At 50.2% G+C, this 20,735-nt stretch overlaps 1 protein-coding gene across 6 annotated transcripts in view; it reads right to left on the bottom strand.

Annotated features, from left to right (window-relative positions):
• The window catches only part of CTBP2 (C-terminal binding protein 2), a 150,942-nt gene that overhangs the window by 100,452 nt on the left and 29,755 nt on the right, over nt 1-20,735 (bottom strand). For 5 of the 6 annotated variants that reach the window (XM_020280761.2, XM_020280762.2, XM_012781349.3 and 2 more), the window contains one exon: nt 1,422-1,525. The gene's annotated coding sequence lies outside the window, so the exon portion shown is untranslated. Of the gene's footprint in view, nt 1-1,421; nt 4,672-20,735 lie in introns of those variants that run through there. The other variant, XM_076009724.1, reaches the window with a different exon arrangement.

The raw sequence follows: 20,735 nt of genomic DNA, 5'->3' as shown, positions 1-20,735 counted from the left end.
AACAATGCTTCCAGTGTCTCCTCCTCCCCAACGTCCAGATCCTCCATTGTTCAGAGATCCCCGAGGGGCTCCTATGAGGAGCAACTGGAGCTGAACTTCCTGTTCCGCTGTGGCCTTTTGTCCCATCAGAGCGCCGCTGGGAAAGGTGTCTGAATGTCGATAGCAAATTAAATCTTAAAGTGCTGGGGGGTCCTGGGGACCATCCTGGCCCACGTGTTCATAAGGAAGGCTCCTGAGCGCCCAGAGAAAAGGCTACTTGCCCGAGGTCATCAAGCTCTGCAGGGTTTGGTCTGGGGCAGCTGCCTCAGTTTCCCCGGCTGACCCTGCTTTATGGGAAAAGCGAGGGAAACACAGTGCCCCATTCCTCGTCTACAGCCCACTTGCTGCTTGGGTCCAGGCTGTGACTCAGCTTGCCCCCCCTCCCCCCGGGCGGTCACCCATGGTGCCCCCTGAGGAACACTGGACCCTAAGTGTCTGTCTGCCTCCAGCAACCCAGGAAGCCAGGCCTGGGGCCCAAGGGTGGTGACAGTCACCTCAGTCCCTCAGCAGCAACGCCAGTCCCCCGAGGTCTGTCTGGGGGCCTGAGAAGGTGAGACAGAAAGGACACGTAGTAAATCTGCTCACAATTTTTGTTTGTTTGTTTTCGAAAGACGACATTACAATAGCTCACAGAGAAACTTTTTTTTTTAAAGCGAGGTAATGATCGATCCCATCCGATTGCTACTTCAAGACTTTGATATGATCCAGGTTTTGTGAAAGTGGCCAAATGGATGTTAAAACCACTAGACTCAGAACCCCAGCGGGTAAAGGACCGCATTTTATCAATCGATGTTCCCAACCTCTCTCCAAATGAGTGCGCCTGCAGCCCACGCCCACATTCCCAATCAACTCCCCCAGAAAAAAACCATCATATGTTCAAGACATCCTAGAGGTTGGTATCTAAAAAAAAAATCCAAGCTGATTAAAGAGGTGCCAGCATCAGCAGGCTGCTTCCTTTCCAAAGACGTCCATCTACCACTTTACGACTGACTTGGGGTGTCGTGAGCCTATTTCCCTAATTCATTTTTATTCTTTTTAATTAATACGTCGAGAAGTCCTAACACTATTTGCATTCTGACTTGAGTTTCCTTGTAGTATAATTTCCGTTGACTTATCTCTATAGCGGCAGCAGCAGCAGCAGCAAAAATCACTTTACACTGAACTATATTGCTTCAGAGTTAATTACATGTATTTTGCTTTTGATAAATGAAAATACCAGATGCAATTAATTGAAAGACAATCAATACGGTCCTGCTATTAGACATCCCAGTGAAACATCCAGAGGCTGTGGGCGACCCATAGTCATCAACTAATTGAAAACACATTCCAAAGGGGAGCTAAGAAAACTGAACTTTACCTGGAGATATTTTACAATCACTCACCAGTATAAATCTGTCCACAAACTCTATAGTTCACACGATGGGCTGTCCGTCTTTTTAAGGAAATACAGCTTCATTGGTTCAAAACCATTTAAGGTGATGAAACCCTGAAAGCAAAATGAATCGAGTCAGTGAAGTTGAAGCAATGATTTTTTTTTTTGTTTACATCTAGCCATCCTTTAATTGCATTTTTTCCAATGCCTTCGATTCTAAGCTACCAGAGGTTATTAAATGGTTTCATTAAAAATACTATTTGTCTTGCTTTAGTCACACACCAGATCAAATTAAACAGTAGAGCACCAGAACAAATGAACCCTTTCCATCTATTCTGACACAAAGCCAAGTGTGCAAAACCAGAAGGTGATATTGTGTCATCACCGTGAAAATGTCATTTAGCTTTCTCTACAGCTCCGAGAGGCAAGCAAAGGGACACAATAATCGATACCTTCAAGCAAAAAGTACTACCAACTGTTTGGAGAAATATGGAATTATAAAGTGCAATTCATAAGCCCATGGTTTATAAGTGCTATTAGCATAAATGCTGACAACTGTTAATCTACTGTAACTCTGATTAACGGCTGCAGTTGTCCATTAATAGAAGGCATTTTAACTTACTACTGAAATTGATTACTCAGTTAAGAATTCAATCCTAATGTTCAATAAAATTGCACTTTCTTGGCAAATGCAATATGAAATGAGGTGATGCATTAAACAGCACTCACATTTATTTTACTCTACACAGAATAAAGAGGAAATATATGGTACCATCCACGTCACCCGAACCACTTCCTAGAAACACAGAGCCGCGAGGAGGGCAGGCAGAAGTTACTCCTTCTGCGGCTGAGGGAGAAGGCACACACCTGGGCGACAGGCATGTCCAGGTGTCTTCTCTATGGTTAAGCCAGGAAGAAAAGATGGAATTCCAGCACTGGAGTTGCTATGCAACTGGCATGTCCATGGAGTAAGGGGGCCTTTCTCAGGCCCCAAGAGGAAGGAGAGGGGTGCGCCTTAGAGACCACTGCAGTTTCCTACCCGACCCGACCCGCCAGCCAGGATTCAAAAGGGTAGATGAATACACAGAGAGGCAGGAAATTACTGTAACCAGCTTCCCAGCCACACTCTAGTTTTCAAAACCATGCAAATCTTAGGAAGCTATAGAGTCCTAACACAGTTCTCTCCCTGTTTAATTAGCAGCAGGGCCCATCTCTTAGGACCCAATCCTGCGACAGGCGTTCTCTGGCACGATTACGTAGCATGTCATGAAGAACCACCGCACCTTCCAAGGCAGAGGTCCTCACACTTTTTAAACAGGGGGCCAGTTCACTGTCCCTCAGACTGTCGGAGGGCCGGACTATAGTTTTAAAAAAACTATGTTTCCTTAAACCTCGCTAAAAAATTTTAAAAAAGAGAGAGAGAAAAAAAATAAAATTAAAGAAAAAAAATATGAACAAATTCCTATGCACACGGCACATATCTTATTTTGAAGTAAAAAAACAAACGGGCAAAAACACCCGCATGTGGCTCGCAGGCCGCAGTTTGAGGACGCCTGCTCCAAGTCCTCCACTCCCCGTTCAAAAGAAGACCTGGCTCCTGAGTTCTCTCTACTCAATTGAACAAAGCAGAGCCTGAGTCCTCCCGAGGACCACCTCCTACTTCACAAGGAGAACCCAGTCAATGCCAGGACGGATTCTGAAGAATAACTACTCCAGAAAAGGGTGGTCAGGGTCGTAGTCAGGGCTACCACATGCCCAAGGTCAAGGAGTAATTCACTCCCAGCTGCACCCCCACTCCTCGTTGGAACACAAACCTTGCAATTTAAGGAAGTAGGAGTGAAGATGTAGACATCCCAGCCTCAAGCCTTTCAGCAGTCCCGAGCATCTACTACAGCCAAGAAACTATCCTTTGAAAGAGGCAGAGCTTGTCTGGCAAACTCCTATCCACCTTTAAAACCCATCTCCTTAGGTATCTTTTGTAGCACCTTCCCTGCTCTGGAAATCAGGCTGCTACAAACCCTGCCCACCTCCAAGTCTCTTAAATGTTAGACACTTTGATCACATTTTATTCATCTCGAACATAATAGGAATCAAATATTTAATTAACTGCGATACCGAACTTATATTCCCTGTCTGTCATTTGTGTCAGTAGGGCCATGGACTTCCTTTTTCTTTCTATTGCCAATGCTTTGCACAGCACACATGCGAATGTTTAAGGATATAATACACATGAAAACAGAGAATTATCGAAAAAAATAAGGAAACTGTATATGTCTTTAGGAAGCAGAACTCTTTGGAAAGGCAAGAAGGAAGGAAAAGAACTGGGGAGGTAGAACTCTGCAATGTCTGTCTATAACATCACTTCTTGTTTTTGAACCAAAGTCTAAAGACAAACACGGTAACATGTTACCATCTACCTAATCTTGGTGGTGGGTACAGAATCTTAATCTGAAGTACTTTATAGCAGAATGAATTAAACAGGGAACAGACAACTCCGCCTTATAGAAGGCCTCACAGAGGAGGTGACATTTCGTAGGATTTCGAGCTGGGAGCTTGGGAGAGCCTGCAGACTGTCCCAGTGAACAGTGACAGCTTATTTAGTAGATTAGGAACCTTAACAGGCTCGGAAGACTGTCAGAATCTTTAAAGCAAGTGCCCATTACTTGAAGGTCGAAAGAAGTGCTTAAAAAAGACTGGAGCTACAGAAAAGCTAAAAATTCAAAACTACTTGTTTCAGCAGATACTTGCTGACAGCGTGGCGTGGAATAGCGCCCCGAGGACACGCCAAGGGAAATTTTCTTGGCGGCATTTCTCTAAGAACTTCCAGGAGTACACAGTAAGACTCAGAAATGACTTATCTGATTAAAATCACCACCGTTCCTAAACCAGCAACCGCAGAAGCCAAAGCGGGCTCAGCGTGGAAACGGCAGTCAGCACGCCTGCCCCCTCCAAGTTCACCTGGCTGCTTCTGGCCAGAGAGAGGGGCCCTATTTTCGGCCTGTACCATCAGCCTGGGTGAATCTACTGAGCATCCCTTGGCAAGCGTGCTCCACCCACAGCTGACGACAAGGAGGGGTGCGAGTGCACACATCACAGGTGGGAACAGCCGTACCCCTGGAGCTGGAAAGAGCAGGAAACCTGGCCTGGCGCGTGGCTCACGCCTGTAATCCTAGCACTCTGGGAGGCTAAGGCGGGAGGATCCTTGGAGCTCAGAAGTTCGAGACCAGCCTGAGCAAGAGCGAGACCTCCGTCTCTACTAAAAGTAGAAAGAAATTAGCTGGACAACTAAAAATATATAGAAAAAATTAGCTGGGCATGGTAGCACATGCCTGTAGTCCCAGCTACTCAGGAGGCTGAGGCAGGAGGATTGCTTGAGCCCAGGAGTTTGAGGTTGCTGTGAGCTAGGCTGATGCCATGACACTCTAGCCCAGGCAACAGAATGAGACTCTGTCTCAAAAAAAAAAAAAAGACAGTAGGAACCAGGCTGCAGTCCACTAGTCCTTGTGTTTCCACCTACAGCAAACTTACAATTCAGGGCACATTGCCTGGAGGGCCCCTTCCACTTGGGTTTTCAGTCGGGCATATGAAAATTCAGGCTTATGAAAATTACATTTTAGGTCTACAGTGAACAAGTCTTACTTTTCTGAAACGGAATGAGACTGCACCTTGAAAAGCCTGCAAAGAGCTCTAGAGGCTCTGCCCTGGCTCGTGTCAGGAGGATGGGTCCTGTCTGTGCCTTGCACGGCATGGAAGGGGCAGCCCCTCCACCATCCAAACTGCAGAGGGAAGACAGGTGCTGGCAGCTCAGCCTGGGCTCCCGGCGCCAGCATCCCACCTGCTGTCAGCAACACTTACTGAACAAAGTGCCCACTCACCTGCACTGACTCTGCATGAATTATTTCTAACACAGCTTCTGCCATCCAAGGCTTCCTCGTGCCAGCTCTTGTCAGCACATGGGGACTTCCTGAACCCCACCGGGACACTCTGCTCCGGCTGACTGACCCCTGGGTGGTCTAGGCTTTGCAATATCCATCTACGTCCTGCTGCCACCCCTCCTAAGGCTGGCCCTGTGGCTGGGTCATGCTGGCTGGTGAGCAGAACCACAGCTCAGCATGGGCAGTTACCAGGAGAAAAAGAAAGGTCCTAACGGGGCCACCGTGCTCAGAGGTGGGAAGTCCCAGAGCTTGGGAAAGACTCATGAGCAACCTACTCCTGGCTCCCACAGGCCTGGCTGCACGTGGGGAGACCCCACAGCACGCTGTGTGCTTCACGGTTCCAGGGGGCCCAATAACATCTACTGCTTAAAACTGAGAACCAGAAAGTGTCCACAAAATCATCAAAAGCAATCACGTATCTGCGAGGGCTCGGGGCAAAGACAGGGTAAGAACAAACACCCAGTTGGCAACAATCACTCCACAGGTCAGGTGACCTCGCTGAGACAGCAAGGTGACACATCTACTGTCACAGGTGATCGGCCCTTTGAAATAGAGAAGCCATGGAAGGTTCATCCCAAGCGCTCATTAAATGCCAGTCCTCATAAGGCCCAATGCATGACTCCGCGTCTTCTAAGAAACCCATCTCTGCCCAAGTCGTGAGATAAATAGTTGGTATTTGGCACAAGAATCTAATACTCCTAACTCCTGTCAAGGTCATCAGAAGACAGGCTCCACAAGCAGTCCTCCCTCCAAATGTGGCCTCGCCCTCCCGGGGTGAGGCTGTGCTCAGGCAAGTTCAGAGGGACTGGAAGAACCATCCAGAGTTCTGCATTTCTGCCCCAAGTGAAGGGTATGTTACCAGGTCAACAACTGTGTACGTGGCGTCATGGGGGGGGGCAGCCTTCAACCCCAAAGTACCATCCCCCAGCCCACCACGAACACCTACCTAGGCTGCCTCAGACCCCGTCCTCTCTGGAATGGATGCATTACCAACCGTGACCTCAAACGGCTTTCGACAGGGATTTACTGAGCACCTAGTAAGTGCCAAGGACCACGCCTGCCCTGGAGACCCAGGAGCAGACAGGAACCTGGCCCCTGCCTTACTGCTGCTGTCCCAACCATGGGGAAACCGTGCCAGGGACACAAGTGCCACTCAAACCCTGGGCTCGAGTCTTCTCCACCTGTCCCAAGGTGGGGGTCCACCAAGCACCGTGGCTGGCCGCGAGTTCCCCGCGTGTGGCTGTTAGGGTGACTGCCCTCCGTCTGCCGCACACACACTCTCCTGGCACCCACGCCGCTGCCCGTCTCCTCAAAACAGGCCATCGTCATCAATTCTACAGCTGAGCCCTGTGAGCTCATCACAGGAGCACCCCAGGAAACGTCAGTCTGTCCACAGCTGCAAGGCCCCGCCCTACTTCCCACATGTGCCCCAGGGCCAGGCAGCCCCTCAGAAGGAGAGGGGGGTGCCCTGGAGCTGCTGCAAGTGGGACCCCAGAAGCAGAGACTGAGCCACAGCTCTGGGGCTCGCCCCCACCCTGCCGAGGCTTTGGATGCAGCCCAGGGACCTCAGCGCAAGGCCCCTCTTTTGCTATCCTGACACTTGCCACAGTGCCACAACACTCGTCTGGGGTGCCGGTCTGTGCAAGAAGGGAGTGACTCTCAGTGATGAGGCCACACTGGGGACACATGGCTGTCTCCTAGTCTCTGGAAGGGTGTGGGAAGTGGGTGCCAGGGGATTCCCCACGTATCCACAGCAGGTCCTCAACTGTTTCAAGGTCAAGGGCAGAAGTTCATAAAGAAGCTCTGACCCCAAAAACTGACCTGCTGTTTCAGCGTTAAGTCTCTCTGGCTGGACTGATGGACATAAGCACGAAGCAGGGGGGGTGGCAGTAGCTGAGGACAAGACAAATGGCACCAGGTGCTCCAGAAGGATGGAGAGGCACCAGCTCCCCATCCTGGCCACCTTAGCAGGGAGGTGCCACCTGCATGCTCCCCACCCCTCACCTGGCCCCACTCTTCAGGTGGCAGTGAGGGTGTGCAGTGCACAAGCCACAGCACAACTGGGCCGCGTCCGGGTATCCACCGCTGACTGTGCGGGGAGAAGTCCTGTGCAGGCCTGGGGGGCTGCTGGGGTGCAAATGGCCATCTCAGAGCAAACGGCAGCAGGTAAGAGGGCGGGCAGCTGCAGGGATGCGCCCTCTCCCCACCTCAGTCCCTGCCACCTGTTTGATCTGCCCTTTAACCAACACCCGGGCTGCCACAGCATAGCACAAGCCCCACGCTGCCTGGCACGGGGTCCCCCCCTCCGTTAATTTTGCCCCTGAACAGCCTCCACGATGAAGCCACCCCACCAAAGCCCGAGCCTGCTGGGCGTGAAGCAGTTGGTATGGCTGTCACATGGGAAAAACCAAGAAAACGACAACGTCCAGGAAGAGCAAAGTGTGTGGCACACACCCTGCAGGACTGAACGTTGACACGGTGCGTCTGAGACACTGTCACTCCAGTGTGGCCACATTATTCCTTCCCAGGATTCGATTCCACTAACTATTGCCTAGTAAATAAATAAACCATATTAATTAGCTTTGAAACAATTATCCTTTATTCGGGAGGAGGAAAAAAACCACCCTGAAAGCTAATTCTTTCCATGCCCCCATACAGCCTCGCTGGCATCAAGGCGCCTAAGGTCAAATCAACACTTCGTCAGAACCTCCGAAGTCCAAGAGCCCCGACTTCAAGAGGAAAAGCGCCCTCCAGGCAGAAACTTCACATACGCGGTCTTTGTCACAGAGTGTTTATGGAAATTTTATAATATTAAATACATTCAGCTGGTTTTAAGTTTTAAGAATGTGAAAAAGCCCAACAGCCAAGATTTTAGAACTCTTGTCTTCAAATATAAGGACAGCCAGTGGAAAACTGTAAGGGAAGTCTTGGAACTCTGCCACTTTTTAAAGGAAAATAAAATAGGATATTTTCCCAGTGTTGTCTCAGATGTAGTCAATTAATTTGTCCGTTCCTCTGCTCTTTCAGCTTTTGACTTTTGGACACTGCAGCGCCAACAGGCTTGGGACAAGCTGGGGGGGGGGGACCGTGCCCTGGCGGCAGTGGCTTTGGGGCTTCGACCCTCTAGCAGCGCCCCATCCTGAGCGGCTCGGGGTGGAGAAACAAACAAGGGCGTGAGAACGCCAGATGGGAGGGCTTGGCAACCGCTGGAGGAAGGAACATGGAAAGCAAATTGATAAATGGGTGCTGCGGATCGGGGCTGGCGCAGGCCAAGTTTTGAAAGGAGAGAAAAAAAAGTCCATCTATGAGCAGCAACCCACACAACGACGTCATTTTGTGGATTCAAGCTGTGTTCCCACACCCAAAACTGCCCAGCTGGCCATGGAAGCCAAGGCAGCTGCTGGGAGCAATGTGACCAGAGGCTCACGGGGGCCTGGTGGGCCCCCCGCGCATCTGCACAGGATGGGCCCATTCACGGACAAGCGGTGAGACGGCCTCGACTCGGAGACCAGGGCGGTGGGAGGGAAGAGCTTGCTCTTGGGCCAGGACCCCTGTGAAATCAGCCCAGCTCAGAGGAAGCCTGGCCTTAAGGTCTCAGCAGAACTTACTGGCCCTTCCAGGAAACCGAGTGACAAATGTCAAACCCACCTCCCCAATGAGACACACGCCTGAAGGTGTCTCATCTCTGGCCTTTTGGGGTTCCAAACTGTAAGTGAACAAGCAAGCTGCTGCACAGTGAGACGGTCTAGAGCCTGCTGCAAGGAGTAGAAACAGGAGATGGGCTCACATAAGAGAAGATCCAGGGGCCCGGCTGGTGGCGACTTATTAGCCGACCGGGCACCCGACAATAGAAGGCTCCAGTCTCCTGTCTCCCTGGCCAGGTGGAGGGGGTGGGTAGGAGAGTTTTGTGGGCTCCTTTCCAGTGCGACTTTCCACCAGGCAGCCCCTGGACACCAGCCTGACAAGGGCTCATGGTCAGCAGAGGGCTCTCCAGATGATCAGAGCACAAACCCACTGCGCAGAGACAGAACCTCCACGCTGATGGGCTTTGACCCAAGACCCACCGAGGCAAAAGTGCAAAAGCAGGTTGCTCTCTGCTCTGAAGAGCCAGAAAGGTCAGAGCCCCTCCCCGCCACCAGAGAGGGAGGAGTGGGCACCTTTTCTGAAAACTGGACATTCCATGCCCTATTCCACCCCAGCCAGGGGAATGATGAAAAAAGTGGTCAAGATTTACATAAGAATGAGAAAGGACAACATGCCAAGAAAACAAAGATCTGGATGACTGTCTCTCCTGAAAGCTATAGCCCCATACAGGTGTCATGTTATACCTATATATTGTACCTGTATCCCAATGGATTATATATTTACTGAAAGTATTTCAAAATATTTAAAGACGCAGGGAAAAATACTTGTAGGTCAAATGGAAAGATGAAATACAAAACACTTAATTTTCATATCTTATTTATCTTTGATTTTGAAACATTCTTCAGTGATTTCATTTTTAGTATATACATATATGCATGCATAAGAGACAGAAAATATATCCAGAGTGTTAAGTTATTTCTCCACGCTAAGATTTAAAATGATGTTTAAAATGTATAAGCATATCATTTATTTTCATTTTCTTCATATTTTCCTGTACTTTTCCATTTTCTGCAAGGGACATGCTTTCCTACAATCTGGGAAATGCCGTGGGCTCCTGTGTTGGGAGGGACAGAGCGGAAGCTGGGAAGAGAGAAGAGGGGAGCGGCCTTGGCCTTGCTCCGCAGCCACAGCAACAGTGAAACATGGCTCCACTCAGGACACGAGTCCCTAAGTAACTGCTGCACTACCAATGTGGGTTTTGAAGGAAGTCAAGTGTCTCTCCACCCTCATGCAAGTTCATTCCACAAAAGGATATGCCCCCCCCCCCCCGGAGCTATCCATGCAGAAGTATGAATTCCAACAGCCAACCAACCTGGGAGACAGTGGGGATGGGTGGGGGGAGAAACCGTGGGACCCCCTTGCCCAGTGTGGGGGGCTGAGAATCTCCCCCCCCCCAGAGGACAGGCACAGCCTTGGGCTGAGGCAACGGAGACTTCTCGGTAGGCTCCGGCCAAGTTCTTGGCCAAAGATTACACTGCAGCAGAATGAGCAGGAAGAAGCATTAAAAAAAAAAAAAAAAGCAACGATGTGAGAATCAAATGACCCAAGTCCACAATCCCTGAAAAATTACTTTCAAGAGTGACCAGCTTTATGTATCAACGCTACTGATCAACAGGCTACACGCGGAATATTGACTGGGAAAATGAAGCTGGTAAAATTAACCGGCCAGGTATCGGCCCCTCGGCCCCTGGCTCTCCCACCTCACCTGCACCCCACCCCTTTCCGTATCCCCAGAGGCATCTGTTGCGCTGCCAGTTTTGTAACTGGTTTAGACGGTCAGTTCACCAAGAGCAGAGACAGAATCCAAGCTTTATCCTGGAGAACTTGGAGATCCACCAACAGAGCGGAGCGCTTGGGTGAGGCTTTGGGCAAGCAGGAAGTTACCTCCCCCTCACTCTCTCTTCCTCACGGGGAGTCCTGGGTGTGGCCACCTGGACCTCCCTTGTGGGGCTCTGGCGGGAAGCACAGGCAAAGTCCTCAGCAGGGTGCCCGGCGTGCTGGAAACACCCAAATATTAGCTGTATCACGTAACAACCGCAGTGCTAACACAGCTAGAATCCACAGCCCTGGAAAGAAACAAGGCCTGAAAGAAACTGGTTCTATTTTCTTTCAAAATTAAGAACCCCAAACTCCCCAACGTTGGGGGAAGATTTAAATTTAAAATGAGGAACATCACTGCCATTAAAGGGAGCAGCTGCCATACCTACAACATAAAACTACTCCTCACTTTTCAGAGATTGTACCTCTAAAAATCCATTACCTCTGGGAGGCCAAGGTGGGAGGATCGCTTGAGGTCAGGAGTTCAAGACCAGCCTGAGCAAGAGCGAGACCCTGTTTCTACCAAAACCAGAAAAAATTAGCCAGGCGTGGTGGCGTGCACCTGTAGTCCCAGCTACTGGAGAATGAAACAGGAGGATGGCTTGAGCCCAGGAGTTTGAGGTTGCTGTGAGCTAGGCTGATGCCACTGCACTCCAGCCAGGGGTGACAGTGAGACTCTGTCAAACATAAGTAAATAATCCACTTGCAAGCCTGGGTATGTCACAGAGAAGAGCATCAAGAAACTCTGCAAATACAGACTTAAATGAAGTACCCAAAGATTGAAATAAGGGTAAATCCATGGGTCATGACATCATTTCCCCTGGAAGCAACAGATTTCACTTTTTAGAACAAATGGCAGTGCCAAATGAGTACCGCAGCAACCAGAAATGGGGAAACTGAGGCCCAGGTCCCCCAGCCCATCAGCAATAAAGGGAACATCTGCCTCGATTCAGTCCTTTCCACTCCCCATCCCCAACACACCGAGAGAAACAAGTCACAGTGGAGCAGGCCCCCCTAAAGGCCCACAACAGGACGGCAGCCCCTTCACACCTGACCAAACTGAGTCCAGACCACGCAGGTGCAGTGGTCCTGGCTGCACACGCTGCGCCTGTTACTCAGAGGAATCCAGGACAGATCGGCCCTGTCCCACCGCACCCCGGTCCTATGAACCCATCCCAAGCACCCCGTGATTTTCCAGGGCTGGCTCCTCAAAGAGCAAACAGCACTGCCTACAACCAGCAGCAGGGCTGGCTTACCCGTCTTGATTCAGGGGAAAAAAAGAACTGCAGAGTTCCTAAAAGGCATGCAAATATTATCTGTTGATTCATGTGCATCAAGTAACTAACATGGGGATGCTGAACTAACTTACACACATACATAATTACTCAGTTGCATCTCATTAGTTTTCTAAAGCACAACCTTTTAGCATGGATGTTCACAAGGGTAGCAGTTCACAAGTGCTGTTATCACTCACACGATGAACGTACATACATACATACATATGCACGTTCATCATGCAACCCAAGCGTGCTCTCTGAAAGAATGACAGCTCCAAATTTGCAGGGTAAAATTACATTCTCGAGACTCATAATTCTACAGTTCTAACTAAAGCATGCCAAAGCCGAGTAGGTGTGCGGGGCTTCCTCCTAGAGAAATCGCACTGGCACCACTTTACTTTGCTCAGGGCATCGAGCCCCCGCCCCATCTATCATTCGCAGAGATGAGCACCAATAAACAAAACCTCGGGAACTCAACAGGCCTTTATCTCAAGTGTTGTTTCTGCACATATTTCAGTGAAAGTGCACCGTGCAAAAATCTCCCAACACAGATGAATAAAACCTGCAAGGTGAAGGGAGCTCTTAGCGCTGGTTTCCAAAGCAAGTCCGACTACTGTGGTACAGAAGTTACTGCGAGCATCACCGCACAGACAACTGCTGAGAAATGAGACAAGGTACGTGGAGGCCGTGGAGGTGCCCAGCTCCATCCATGCCAAGCAAGCCAGGGTCTCGTAACTCCCAGGTTTCCATGACGGGTCCTCTTACCAGGTATTCTGGTCTAAGACTGGGTCAAAAATCTTTGGAGTCAACACACAAGACACAAACCAATGATACATGCAGCAACATGAACGACTCTCAGAGGGAATTAAGTTGAGTGAAAAAGCCCAATCCCCAGAGGCTACATGCTGTATGATTCCATTTATATAACATTCTTAAACGACAAAATGATAAAGATGGAGAACAGATTAGTGGCTGCCAGGCTTAGAGACCAGGAAGGGGGCAGGAAACTCCAACTCCAGAACTGTCTTTGAGCTGGTTCTTGGAAGCTGGTCAGTCCCATGTACAACCACGTGCACCAGCTGTGAGTGACATCAGGGAACTATCCTGGCCACTGGACAGGGATGTGGCTATAAGAAGAGGGCAAGGTGGTGGCGGGGGTGTTCTTGGGGTGGTGCATGCAGGAACCTGCACGTGTGATGAACTGCATAGAACTAAACACACACCCAGGAGCGTATGCAATGCTGGGGAACGCTGAAGAGCATCCATGGATTGCACCAACACCAACTTCCTGGCTGTGTTACTGTTACTATAGTTTTGCATGATGCTACCACTGGCGGAGACCAGCAAAAGGTTCCTGGGATCTCCCTGCATTACTTGTCTTCTTCAAACTGCATGAGACTCTACCATTACTTTAAAACAAGTAGTTTAATTTTAAAAATAACACAGGTTTGCCCTATTTTTGTTTTTTTTTTAATTTGTGTGTGTGTGTGTATAGTTTGGCTCACACTGACCAATGGGGAAGGGGCGCGCAATTCCTTCCTTTTTAAAGGGATGGGTGCTTACAAGAAGGAGCCATGAGGAGCCAGCTCTGCTGACACTACGTAGGCACTGAACTGGGGTTGGTGTCCTCTGGCTCCCAGGGGCCCAGGAGAGCGTCTGGTCTCTCGAAGAGCTGTGGCTCCCGGCTCCTGACCCCTGACCTTCTCCCGCTGGTGCTGGCAGAGATGCTGGCACTTCCTCCCACGCGTCAGCAGCACTGACTGGCTTGCTCTCTGCCAGGTGCTGCCAGCCGCCCGGGGCTCCCCAGGCCACCCCCGACAGAGGGCGCCTGCCCTGCAGGGCACAGAGAAACCCAGCCCCTGGAGCGGCTCGGTGCTGGGCAAGTGGGCCACTCTGGCGGGCAACGGCTGCAGCACTTGCTGACGCAGCCTGGCTAAATCGAAACTGCAGGCAGCAGGCGGGAACAGGCCAAGACCGAGACTGTCCCCGGCTGACACACAGGGTTGTACGCTGGGCTGGCCGCCTTCCAACGCCCAGCTCGCTCAAAGAAAGTTCTGGAGCTGGAGCGTGCTAGCAGATCGCCAGGGTCGGGCAAGACCCAGAGCTACGCCCTGCTTCTCCCGCAGCCGGGGGCCTCGCCAGTGCCCTCCAGCTCCACACTGGCCTTGTGTGTCAGGCGACAGGTCTCTGTGGCACTGTGTCTGTCCCCAGCTCCCTGTGGCCTCCCTTTTAAGGAGAGCTGGCACACTCGCTGCTCACACTCCCAGTAGCTCCCTGCTGATTCAAAGAATCCAAAAGAAGAAAATTACAGAAGCATCTTTGCCGTTTCCGCCTTTATTATCTCCAGGGTTATGCTTTCTTCCCCCAGTTCATTCGGCGGGAGTTTCTCCTTACTCTCAGCAACAGAAATGAAAGTACCTCCTGTGCCCAGAACGTACCGCTAGGTACACGCGTGCAGATAAAAAAAATTCAACAATAGTACTCCCTTTTCAGATTCTATAAACACTTAAATAGCCATTGACTCAAAGAGCTGAACCACTTTCAAATCACCAACATTGCTCAGTTTCAAAGCTGCTAAAAAATACAAAAAAAAAAAAAAAAAAAAACACCCAGGGACTCTTCCACATGAATAAAAAATCACATTCTACATAAATTAAATATATAATTTGATTAAACATGTTTATGTCTTTGTGATGACATTTAAAATAGAAGTAATCATTTTCTTTTTTAAAAGAAAAACTCTTTCAATTATAATTTGAAGCTGTCAAACCAATCTTCTGCTATAGATCTTTTAAATGTCACATACCTTCAAAAGGGGATGGCAGTTTCCTTTTAAATATGCAGTTCCAAATAGTGCGCTCTGAATCGAGAATGTATTAAAATACACCGCTGGCATTTATCCCGATGAAGTGCAGCCCTTTGCCCCCATCCTCCCGGTGGGTTTGTGCAGGAGTGCCGCACTCGGGCCTGTCTCTTCCCCAGCACGATCTCAGCCACTGCTGGCTGTGACCACAGGGCTCCTCACCAAGTCGCGCTCCCAACACCTTAAGGGTGCAGAGGTATCCCTCTTAGGGTTCTTCCAGTCTCCCTCCCAGATGGCTCGCTGAACTCTGTGTAACCCAATTTTGGCATAGCATCAACAGCCCAATTGTAAGATAGTGTTAATCAGATGCACAGAAAACTCCAAACTCATTCTCATAAGTCAATGACCTACATAGTCAATTGCTTATTCACCATCTCAGTAGCAAACACTGTGCTATATTTAAACACAGAGCGTAGATATATCTTTCTTCTAAAACGCTTAGGGAGACAGATAAGCCTTACACTCCACCAGACCTCCTGTACGGCTCAACTTCAGGAAAACAAGCCTTGTCAACATCAAGTGTTTGGGAAACTGAAGGAAACGGTATGGTCTATTTCTCCATTGTTTCCAGTCAGGAGGTACTAGGTGTTGTTTTTTGTAAAAAGCAAACATGAGTAACATTCCCACTGGAACTTGAGCCAAGTACAGCCTGGTGCTGCCTTCTCAGCACCCAGCAAATAGTAAGTGCTCAGGAAAAAAAAAAAAAAAATGACCAAGTGGCTTCAAGTCAGTCAAGCACAGGTAATAAGCATGACACACACCAAGCGTCCAAAAATACGTTGTCAGAGTGATCAGAGTAACGGGAATGCAAATGCTTCCTAACTGCTGTACCCTGTACTAGAGACTGACACTGGAATAATCCTGGAACCAGATGACAGCGAGAGGAACCCAGAGCTCTTGAAAGAGAGCTGTTCTGAGAAAGAGAACCACAGTTCGGGGGCTGCCCACCACCAATCTCCTGTTACATTTCACTCAAAGCTGAAGAAGTGTGAGCAAGTCGGCCCCTCAGCCCCAACTAACCTCTGGGGGCGATCCTAAGAACATACATCATATGCTCTACTGGGCCCCAAACCAAAGCAGGTACCTTCTACCTGGGAAGGGCAAGCTGCACTCAGGGTGGGGCAGGGTAAGGGAGGGGCCAGGGCCCAGCCCTGCACAGCTGGGGGGGCCACTCAACAGACCGCAGTGTGGGAGCGGCCAGGGAGGGGCGGGAGTTGGGAAACCTGGGCTGCAGGTGCTCTCTTGCCTTGTCCCACAGTGTGACTGCAGACCGGTCACTTAGCCTCTCAGATGAATTTCCTGCCTGAAGTTCTACTTCCACTTAAAAATAGGCAGTCATGGGACTTAACCACCAAAAGCCAACTCTCAAAAGTCACTGGGGCTTCAATGGAGAGTGTGGCAAAGGAGTCATGTAAAGGGAGCCTCTCAGTTTAGGTTAAGGCAAATTCCCTTCCTTGGGTGACAGATTCTGCTCCCAGGGCACACATGGGAAGGGCCAGGAAACACCATCCGTGAGAACAGCCCGGCACATGGAGGTGCGGCACATCTGATGAGCGAAGCCACGTCCTCGTTCCTTCCGTTAATGCAAGATGCGCTCCCACCTCCCCACCCCGGCCCTGCCGAAGCGATTGTCTCCTCTCCCAGGCGCCGACGTTGCTTTATTTGACGTCGCTATCGAGATTTTATTCTGCTCACTGCCTCATACGTGCACACACATACACATCTATCTCTCTCTATATGTACGCATCTATTTCCACACATACTCATACGTGCATTTTCCACGCGTCGGACTTCCGACGGTCAAAGCCAACAGCCCTTTCTCAGCTGCCACGTCTGGCCGGCTGCACCACACACCCCTACTCTACTCAGTCCATGCCAGCGCTGCGCTACGAGCCAGGTTCCACTGAGTGACGGAAGCTGGAAGATAATGGGACATAACCGTGTCCTCAGAGGTTCAAACAGGAAACGGCCGAGTGCTGAGACGCAGGCACGGAGGGAGGACAGACTGCAGCTCTGCCTGAGCCGCCGCTGGGATGGATGCCTTCTGCCCGTTCCTCACTGCGGCGCCCAGATGCTCCTACCGCCTTCTAGATGCTCCTACCGCCTTCTAGATGCTCCTACCGCCTTCTAGATGCTCCTACCGCCTTCTAGATGCTCCTACCGCCTTCTAGATGCTCCTACCGCCTTCTAGATGCTCCTACCGCCTTCTAGATGCTCCTACCGCCTTCTAGATGCTCCTACTGCCTTCTAGATGCTCCTACCGCCTGCTCCACCTGCCCCCCATGCTCAGCTCCCCCACAACCCCGCTCACCACCACCTCACCCCTAGCAGTCTCTGTCACCAACCAGAAGGACCCCAGTCCCTGCTCCGACTCCAAGCCTCTGCCACCGGAGCCAACCAGGCCCGTCTCTACGTCTGTCCACCCCCACGGCGGAGGGGCCAGCGGGTCATCCCACTGCCGTCCCCGAGAATCAGTTCCTGGACGGAAAGAAAAGCTCCAACCCTCTGCTCTCAAAGAGCTATCTATGAAAGGCCCAGCCGAGAGCAGTGATTTTTTTTACGAGAGAACGGACCTGTATGAGTTGACCCAGTCCTTGGGGGATTTTTAATTCTACCCCCAAATCAAACATATCCCTAGAACAGCCCTCCACAGAATGGCTTCCCCTAAACTGTCCCTCAACATGCCCTCCCCAAATCCCATCCCCTCTTACAGCAAATCCTATTTTTTTTTTTTTTTGAGTTCTCAAGTACTTTCTTGAAAGAGGTAGGATATAAATAAGTAAAATGGAATCTACTTAACAGGACACCCTAGCAGCCCTATAAAACACGCCTCTGAAAGCAATGGCCCCAGAGACTTGGAAAAGCTGGCGGCAGCTTCCCGGGGCCAGGGCGGCTAGCCCGCCCACACGCTGGGTTCTCGGATGGCCCAGGTCACAGTGTGGCTGCTCTGGAGGCAGCTGTCTAGAATACCTACTTAGCCAAGCGTTCTCACACCCAAGCAAAGCAGAAATGCACGCGCTTCTGCATGGCCATCAGCAGGCTCCAAAAATTCTGTCCCCCATGAATGCGAAACAGTGGGCACAGATGCTAACAAGAGCCAGGAACACACCAGTCGCCAGAGTACACACCCTTCACTCTTGACTTCTTTGTGTGGAGCTGCAGAGAGCCTGGTGTTTTAGGGGGAGAGGCCTGGGGTGGGGGTAGGGGTGTCAATGACTATTCTAAATATTCAGGGAAACCCAAGACCCAGGCCCTTCCTAGCAAGGAGGGCGTGGCTACATCTACCAAGCAGGGGAGCTCTGCAGCCCACCCCCAACAGAGCAATGCAGACACCTGCTCCCACCTCCCTAATAGGAGGGCCCCCACCCACTCACACTCCCGCCCCAGCGCACCACCCAAGCAGAAAGCCAGCATTCTGTTAAGCGGCTTAAAAAATAGCTCCGACTTCCATACGTGATCGGTATAAAATGTTATAACCACTTTGTAAGACTAAACATACACCTACTCCATGACCCAGCAATTCCATTTCTAGGAACTTACCCAAGAGACATGAAATCACATGTCCACAAAAAGACATGCACCAGAATAGTTCACAGCAGCTTTGTTCAGAAGAGCCCAAAGCTGGAAACAGCCCAGGTGCTCATCCACAGGTGAACGGCGCAGCAACTGCAGCGGGTTCATTCAGCGGAATACTACTCGGAAGTAAAAAGGGACGACAAGTGGCCAATTAGGGCCAAAGCATTTTTTTAAAATCTCAAAAACATCATGGGAGGCCGGGCGCGGTGGCTCACGCCTGTAATCCTAGCTCTTGGGAGGCTGAGGCGGGCGGATTGCTCAAGGTCAGGAGTTCAAAACCAGCCTGAGCAAGAGCGAGACCCCGTCTCTACTATAAATAGAAAGAAATTAATTGGCCAACTAATATATATACAAAAAAAAAATTAGCCGGGCATGGTGGCGAATGCCTGTAGTCCCAGCTACTTGGGAGGCTGAGGCAGGAGGATTGCTTGAGCCAGGAGTTTGAGGTTGCTGTGAGCTAGGCTGACGCCATGGCACTCACTCTAGCCTGGGCAACAAAGCAAGACTCTGTCTCCAAAAAAAAAAAAAATAAAAAAAAAAAAATAAAAAAAAAAAAAAAACATCATGGGGAGTGAAAAACGCTTTGTACAAAAAGATACATACGGTATAATTACACACATATTATATTGTGTATATACATGCTACATATAATACACGTATGCACCTGTAGTATACAGTATTATCCAAAATTCTAGATCAGGGGTCCTCAAACTTTTTAAACAAGGGGCCAGGTCACTGTCCCCCAGACCGTTGGAGGCTGTTGGAGAGTGCGGCACACGTTCCACACATGTGCACTGTGGGCCCGGGACGAGTTGGCTGCTAAGCGGGACAGGCAGCGGTGGCAAAAACACCCAGTGGGCTGCATAAATGTCCTCGGTGGGCTTCATGTGGCCCGCAGGCCGTAGTTTGAGGACGCCTGTGTGTTGGTGGGGAGAAAAACCAATGGTTTCCTGATGTGGTCAGGGAGGTGAGAGTGGGGGTGTCCTGCCAAGGGCTACAAGGGGACACTCCGGTGTGTTCCTGGTAGGGGCTGGGAGTACACAGGTATTGTAAGTGTCAGAACTCATCAAACAGCACACTAAGATCATGCATTTTGTTTTCCGTCATGGGCCCCTTTCCAGTCATCCCCCCAACACTTCCCCCAACAAGTTCAAGTTCAGTAATGAGATACACGCCAGAGGGCTCAGCAGTGCAGGTCTGAAATGCAGCCAAGAAATGATGCCACATAGAAAACAGGCACGACGGGCAGAGAGCTGGAGGGAGCAGTGTCACCTGCTGAACCCGGGTGTGGGGGTGCTCCTTGTCCCTGAGGTCCACTTGCCTGACGTTCAGGCCTGAAAATAATACCACGATAACCTTCCAAAAAAAGATACTCCAAAACCTCTGGGGAACCTTTGACTCACATGAGTTCACAGGTGGCCCGTCTCTGGAATGAGGACTCAAGAAACACCTGCGAGGGCCAAGGACCCGAGACACAGAATAACCACTCCAAACCCAGGTCTGCCAACAGCACACAACAAAGCCACATGCTCTTCCGTGAACAGATCTACGAATCCCAGCAGTCTCAGGACACGGCTAGGATCGTGTTAACGTAGCCTGATCAAACAGGAGGACCCTGCACAGGAAAAGGGCCCCCATGGGAATAAAATCCCAGGACAATGACATTGGCAGCTTGCATGTTCCATAAGGCTTGGAGGCAGGGGAAAAAACCCCAGTACAGCCCAGAGGATTTTGGCTGCCTCTCCCCAAGCCTCTTCGGGGGCAGTGCAGCCTCTGGCCACAGACACCTCCCAAAGAGCAAAATGATTACCGCAGGCCCATCTGCAAACACGCTGCTAAATGCCGTGTGACTTTAACACAGCTGCCGTTAAATGCGGCACCCTATAAAAGTGGGACTTCTCAATCTGAAGTTGCATTCCTAGCACAAGTCACACACAGGCTGCACTTACAAGCCTCTCAAGAGGCCCAAGAGGCTTTTAAAGTATTAAGTATAGAAAATACATGCAACTTCCCAGTTAAAATATAGTGCGTGGACACTGGAAAAGGTCAATGCAGCATCCACTCCATTTTCATTACTGATGCTTCACACAGAAGGCGAGGAAGCTGCGATGAAAGCACATTTAGAGATTCGCCGTACTGTAAGGCAAGAGCAACACAACTACAGCCCTTGGCAGAATCCTAGATCTCTCTGATCCGGACAGGTCCCAGAA

This window comes from Microcebus murinus, chromosome 14 (assembly GCF_040939455.1).
Source record: "Microcebus murinus isolate Inina chromosome 14, M.murinus_Inina_mat1.0, whole genome shotgun sequence".
NCBI classification, from domain to species: Eukaryota; Metazoa; Chordata; class Mammalia; order Primates; family Cheirogaleidae; genus Microcebus; species Microcebus murinus.
The sequence above is the reverse complement of the archived record's forward strand: the minus strand, read 5'-3'. Positions and strand labels throughout refer to the sequence as shown.